At 44.5% G+C, this 6,324-nt stretch overlaps 1 pseudogene; it reads right to left on the bottom strand.

The window, feature by feature from the left end:
• The window catches only part of LOC119961136, a 49,370-nt pseudogene extending 43,246 nt beyond the window's left edge, over positions 1-6,124 (bottom strand).
• Positions 6,125-6,324: the final 200 nt, after the last annotated feature.

Genomic DNA, 6,324 nt, shown 5'->3' on the forward strand with positions numbered 1-6,324 from the left:
CTGTGTAAACTACGTCACTACCACCATCAACACACCTGGTGTCAATCAATCAATCAAAATTTGTTAGGCATGACCTCCCGCTGAGCCATTCCTGATCAAACCTTGCCTCTCCAAGTGGAGATAGATTCGCTCCGTCAGAATTTTCTCCGATAGTTTCCACTACCACTGACGTGAGACTCACTGGTTTGCAGTTCCCTGGCTTATCTCGACAATCTGCCTTAAATAGTGGGATCATAATAGCTGATCTCCCGTCCTCTAGCACCAACCTCATAGCCAAAGAGGAATTAAAAATTTGGGTCAGGGCCCCTGCAATCTCGCCTCCCCTAGCATCCTGGGACACAATTCATCCAGACCTGGAGATTTGTCCACTTTTAAGCCTGCCAACACTTCCAATGCCTTGGCACTCCTTCTGTCAATTCGCTCAAGAAACTCTCGGTCTCTCTCCCAGAGTTCCATATCTACTTCCTCATTCTCTTGGCTGGAGACAGATGTGAAATATTTGTTCATCACCCAAACCAACGTCCTCTAAAGTTTCTCTCCATTTAAATAATAAGTTGCCTTTTTATTCCTCTGACCAAAATGGATAACCTCACACTTATGCATGTTAAATTCCATCTTCTCAAATGTATTCTGGAAGTCCAAATATCTGGCTTATTACTTTAAACAACTCCAAACAAATGAGTCAAACACAATCTACCCTTCACAAAACACGCTGACTGATGGATTGCGGTTTGACTTTCCAAATGTCCAGTTACTACTTCCTCAATAATGGATTCCAAGTCTCCCAACAAGAGGTTTTAAACTAACTAGTTTCCTACTTTCTGCCGTTTTGAACAGGAGGGGTTACATTAGACTTGCCCACTAATGCAGTGACATTGTCACTGGGTCAGTGACGCCCCCCTAGTCTCTCTGAGGTTGTTTGTGGAGAGAAGCCGGAAGTGACGGACTGTGAGAGTGGAGCCTGTTCAATGTTTCACATTCGGCTCTGGGGCCCCACTGGTGTCAGTAAACCCCGCCCCCCGACACTGACCTCTTACCTGACACCTCACAATGCCCGGGCAATGATTGACGGCAGCTGCTGACCAATAGGGTTCAGGGGGCGGATTCAGATGACTGGTCGGGAGTGGCTGGTCCTCCAGCCAATCGGAGTGAATGAGGGGGCGGGACTGGGGCAAGTGAAGCATGCGCAGTGCGATTAATGGCGGCGCAACGAAAGTTCTTTCTGGGATCCAAAATCCGGAAAGTTGGGAATGGCGGAAGCGAGGGAGAGCGCGATTAGGCGCGTCGTTGGACACACTTCTTAAACATGTTATGTAAACCGAAAACCCGGAAGAATAACGTACCGGTACCAGAGGCCCTGAGCTTTCTCAGAGACGGGACAGCGAGTCCACCATCTCTCCACGCACCAACTTTATTGGGGCACTCGCTGCCGTGCGCGCGCGCTGGGGCGGTAGTAGCGAAGCGCATGCGCGTCTACCATCTTCATTGGGGGCAGCAACAGGCTCAGTCGCCATCATTGTTGAGGGCAATATTTTTCAAATGTTTCTTCATGACAGAGTGTTTAACTCCGAGTTACAAATTCGTATGTATGAGACCGAACAATTATATATGTCCAGGGTAGTGACAACAATTCGTATTTATTGTGCCTTGACAGAATCAAGCTTTTTAACACATCTCAGAGAAATGTTATAAAATAACAATTGACAGTGAGCAACATGAGGAGATATTAGATTTTAAGGATAATCTTAACAGAGGATGATGTGTTGGGCAGACTGGGTCGACGTGGACTGCACTTGATGCAGTGTCGCGAGAGACAGACTTCCAACACTTAATGAGATGCAACATGATTTTATTTTACATCTAAACTATTATGCATGTTCAACTGTGGATTGGCACGATACTGACTTGACTGGAGACCTGATACTAGCCCAACCAGATTTAACTAGCTACCACATGGTGTTTGCACTGGATAGCTCATGAAATCTGACTGTCTCAGAGGCTGGGTCACAAGAGGGCAGGAAAACTGGTGCCCTCTGGCTTTCTAGTGGCCGTGTCCTGTCTGGTGATTGGCTGCTCTGTTCTGTGTGCTTTCTGGTCATCCTGTGTGTCAATCACTGCTGGAAGAAAGTGAGTTAGAGAGTCGCAGAGTTTTAAGGAGGAAATTCCAGAGCTTGTGGCCCAGTCAAATGATAAAAGGCCAGCAACGAAAGGGAAAATGCTGGAAAATCTCAGCAAGTCTGGCAGTATCTGTAGGAAGAGAAAAGAGCTACCGTTTCGAGTCCGATGACTCTTTGTCAAAGCTGAGAAAAGGCCAGTAATGGTGGACCGAATAAATTAGGAGTGCAATAGTGGCTGGAATTAAATTAGTGCAGAGATCTTGAAGGTGTGTGGAGGAGATGATAGTGATCAGGATGATCACAACTATAAGAAACAAAGAATGGGAAATTTCAACTTTTGGTACTTAAAAGAAAAGTGAGCACATAGGGATGGGTAAAAAAGACTTGTTTGTATTGTATCTGTTTTATTGTCACATGTACTACAGTACAGTGAAAAGTATTGTTCTGTGTACAGTCAGAAGTTCTGTTGTGGAGATGCCGGCGTTGGACTGGGGTGAGCACAGTAAGAAGTCTTACAACACTAGGTTAAAGTCCAACAGGTTTGTTTCAAATAACTAGCTTTCAGAGGAAGGAGCAGTGCTCTGAAAACTAGTCATTTGAAACAAACCTGTTGGGAATTTAACCTGTTGTTGTAAGACTTCTGACTGCAGTCATAAGTTCATAAGATACAGGAGCAGAATTAGGCCATTTGGCCCAACGTGTTTACTCTGCCATTCTATCATAGCTGATATGTTCCTCATCTGCTACCCACAATGCTAAAGACCAAGAGCTGGATTGCAAAATCAGCCAGAGCATCTTCTCCCGAGAACACATGACCGAGGAGCAGGAGTCGGCAATTTAGCCTCCCAAGCCTAAACACTTTCAATGTGATCATGGCTGATCCCATCCTGAGCTCAACTCTATATAAGCCTTCAACCCATTACCAATTAAAAATCTGTCTAACTCCTCTTTGAATTTATTCACTGTCCCTTCATCCACCGCACTCTGGGGTAGCGAATTCCACAGATTCACAACCCTTTGGAAGAAGTAGTTTCTCTTCAAATCTGTTTTAAATTTGCTACCTCTTATTCTAAGATTATGACCTCTCGTTTAAAATGCCCCACAAGAGGAAGCATCAGCTCCACGTCTACTTTATGATCTTCATTATTGTCACAAGTAGGGTCACACTCTAATGAAGTTACTGTGGAAATCCCCAAGTCGCCACATTCCAACACCTTTTCAGGTACACAGAGGGATAATTCAGGATGCCCAAATTAACCAACAGCATGGCTTTCGGGACTTGTGGGAGGAAACCGAAACGCCCAGAGAAAAGCCACGCCGACACAGGGAGAATGTGCGGACTCCGCACAGACAGTAACCTAAGCCGGGAATAGAACCTGGGACCCTGGCGCTGTGAAGCAACAATGCCAACCACTGTGCTATCTTGCCACCCACTATCTATACCTTTTAACATCTTCTTTACCTCAATTAGATCTCCCCTCATTCTTCTAAACTCCAGAGAGTATAGGCCTAAACTGTTCAATCTCTCCTCATACGACAAACCCCTCATCTCTGGAATCAATCTCGTGAACCTCCTCTGAACTGCCTCCAATGCCACTACAACTTTCCTCAAAAAGGGGTCAAAACTGTGCACAATAATCCAGGTGCGGTCTTCCCAATGCCGTGTATAGTTGCAACAACTCTTTATTACTCAATTCCTTTTGCTAACATTCCATTTTCTTTCCTAACCTATCTATATCCATTTGTCAGGTTCTTATTTTCTCATTGCAGCTTCCTGTCCCACCTATTTTTGTGTAATCTGCGAATTTGGTTATAGAACCTTCTATACCTGTATCAAAGTCATTAATATAGATTGTAAATAGCTGGGGCCCAAGGACCGAACTCTGTGGCAGCCCACTAGTTACATCTTGCCATCCAGAAAAATATCCATTATCCTGACTCTCTGTCCCCTGTCTGTCAGCCAGTCTTCTATCTAAACTAATAAATTACCCCTAATCCCATGTGATTTCACCTTGTCAATTAACCTTCTGTGCGGCAACTTATCAAACGTCTTCCGGAGGTCCAGATATACTACATCTCCAGGATCCCCATTATCCACTTTGCTTGTTACATCTTCAAAGAACTCACAATTCTTTAGTCCAGAAATTTACTTCTTAGTTAGTATATGGAATGGTGGAATGTGAATTCAATTTTTTAAAATCTGGATTTAAAAGTCTAATGATGGCCACGAAACCATTGTTGTTTGTCATAAAAACCCATCTGGCTCCCTCATGTCCTTTAGGCAAGGAAATCTCCTGCCCTTACCTGGTGTGGCCCACATGTGACACCAGACCCACAGCAAAGTGGTTGACTCTGAAAATGCCCTCTGAAACGACAGAGCAAACCACTCAGTTCAAGGGCAATTAATGATGGGAAGTAAATACCCAGCCAGCGACACCACATCCCAGGAGATAATTATATTAAACTTGAGGAAGGATGTGAAGGCAATGGAGTACAGAGTCCAAAGAAGCTTCACAAGAATGATTCGAGGGATAAATAACTGGAGCTATGAGGAGAGGTTGGGTCTGTTTTCCTTGGAGAAAAGAAGGCTGTTTGGAGACTTGTAGAGGTAATCAAGATCCTGAGGGGTTTGGACAGGGTAAATAATGAAAAGCTATTTCCCCTCAGGAGTACATCAAGAACGAGAGAGCACAGATTCAAAATAATTAGCAAAAGGAGCAGAGGTGATGCGAGGCCAAATGTTTCCACCCAGAGGGTGGATGGAGTCTGGAAAGAACATATTCAGATGGAGATGGAGCTTCAATCAATGTATTTAAAAGGGAATTGGATTATTATCTGCAAAGAAAGAATGTGCAATGTTACAGGGATAAGGCAGGGGAGTGGGATTAGGTAGAACGTTCTTTCGGTGAGCAGTGCAGGCTCGATGGGCTGAATGGCCTCCTCCTGAACTGTAATGATTCTGTGGTTCTGTCGGCACAGGCCCTCCATCATCAGCATTGGAACTGAAACTCCGATCATTACATCAACACAGAACCACACTGGAATTTCAGAAAACTGGGAAATCGTCTGAGGGCAACTGACACCAACATCAGGTGAAACTCACCAACCGCCCAATGTCTCCAACAGATTGATAGGATTGATGAAAGCTCAGTGTTTAATCTGGGAGAAGGTGAACCAGAGAACAGAAATAATTCAGAGTAAGAAAAGATCAAAATAATGTCCAATTCAGCAGATAAATCAGTCTCCTCTTATCGTTGAGGAAACCAAATATTCAAAAGTGTCTGAATCAAAGCTGATTTAGTCAATATTTATAAAGAACATCAATGCACACCCCAGCTTTCAGGCTGATTAATATCAGCAGCAACAAACTCCAGCTGTCAGAGTGAAGATGGTTCGGTCCGGGTGTGATTAACAGCAGAATCCAAATCCAATCCCTGCAGTCACTTGTGAACTCGCTGGTGCCTCAGCCTGTGGGATGACTGAGTGAATCCCTTCCCACACACCGAGCAGATGAACGGCCTCTCCCCAGTGTGACTCCGCTGGTGCTTAAGTAGGTTGGACTTCCAAGTAAAGCCACAGTTGGAATGGCTAGCATCTGGGCTGAAATGCTACTTAGGGCTCGGGCAGTGTCATTGGCTGTTTTCTCTCAGGCTGCGGCCAGTTTAATGTATTCTCTGGTCAGTACGATGATGCCATAGGCAGGGATGAGAGCAGAAAAGAATTTCTCAGCCCCTGTGATCTCCTGTTTAGACCTCTTGATGATAGCGGTAGGTTGATATTTCTCAAACTGTGGGATAAGAGATCCATGTTTTGAGTCTGGTTTATAGCATCAGCTAGGGAAAGGGAATGACGGATGAAAGGGATAATGAATCCTAAATAGCACGCTCCTCGCCAGCTCACCGGGAGCTAAGGGTATGCATTATTACCACAGATGTAATGGGTGTCATTATAGGTAGAATATTGGGCAACCACTTGTTGGGACCAACGTTCTGGAATATTTGTCCCATCGGTGTGATTAGGTAGCCCTTTAAAGTCGATGGGATTCTCTTCATGTCCATAGACCACAACCTTTCTTGTGTCATGAGTGCACATTTTACTGGTACTCACATCCAAATAATATTCACATTTACTGTATCCAGCATTCCATGCTCTATGATTATAGCTGATTAAACATATGCTTCCAGTCTGATTATGACCAGTTGGGAAG

The sequence above is a fragment of the Scyliorhinus canicula genome, unplaced genomic scaffold (genome assembly GCF_902713615.1).
Source record: "Scyliorhinus canicula unplaced genomic scaffold, sScyCan1.1, whole genome shotgun sequence".
Lineage (NCBI taxonomy): Eukaryota > Metazoa > Chordata > Chondrichthyes > Carcharhiniformes > Scyliorhinidae > Scyliorhinus > Scyliorhinus canicula.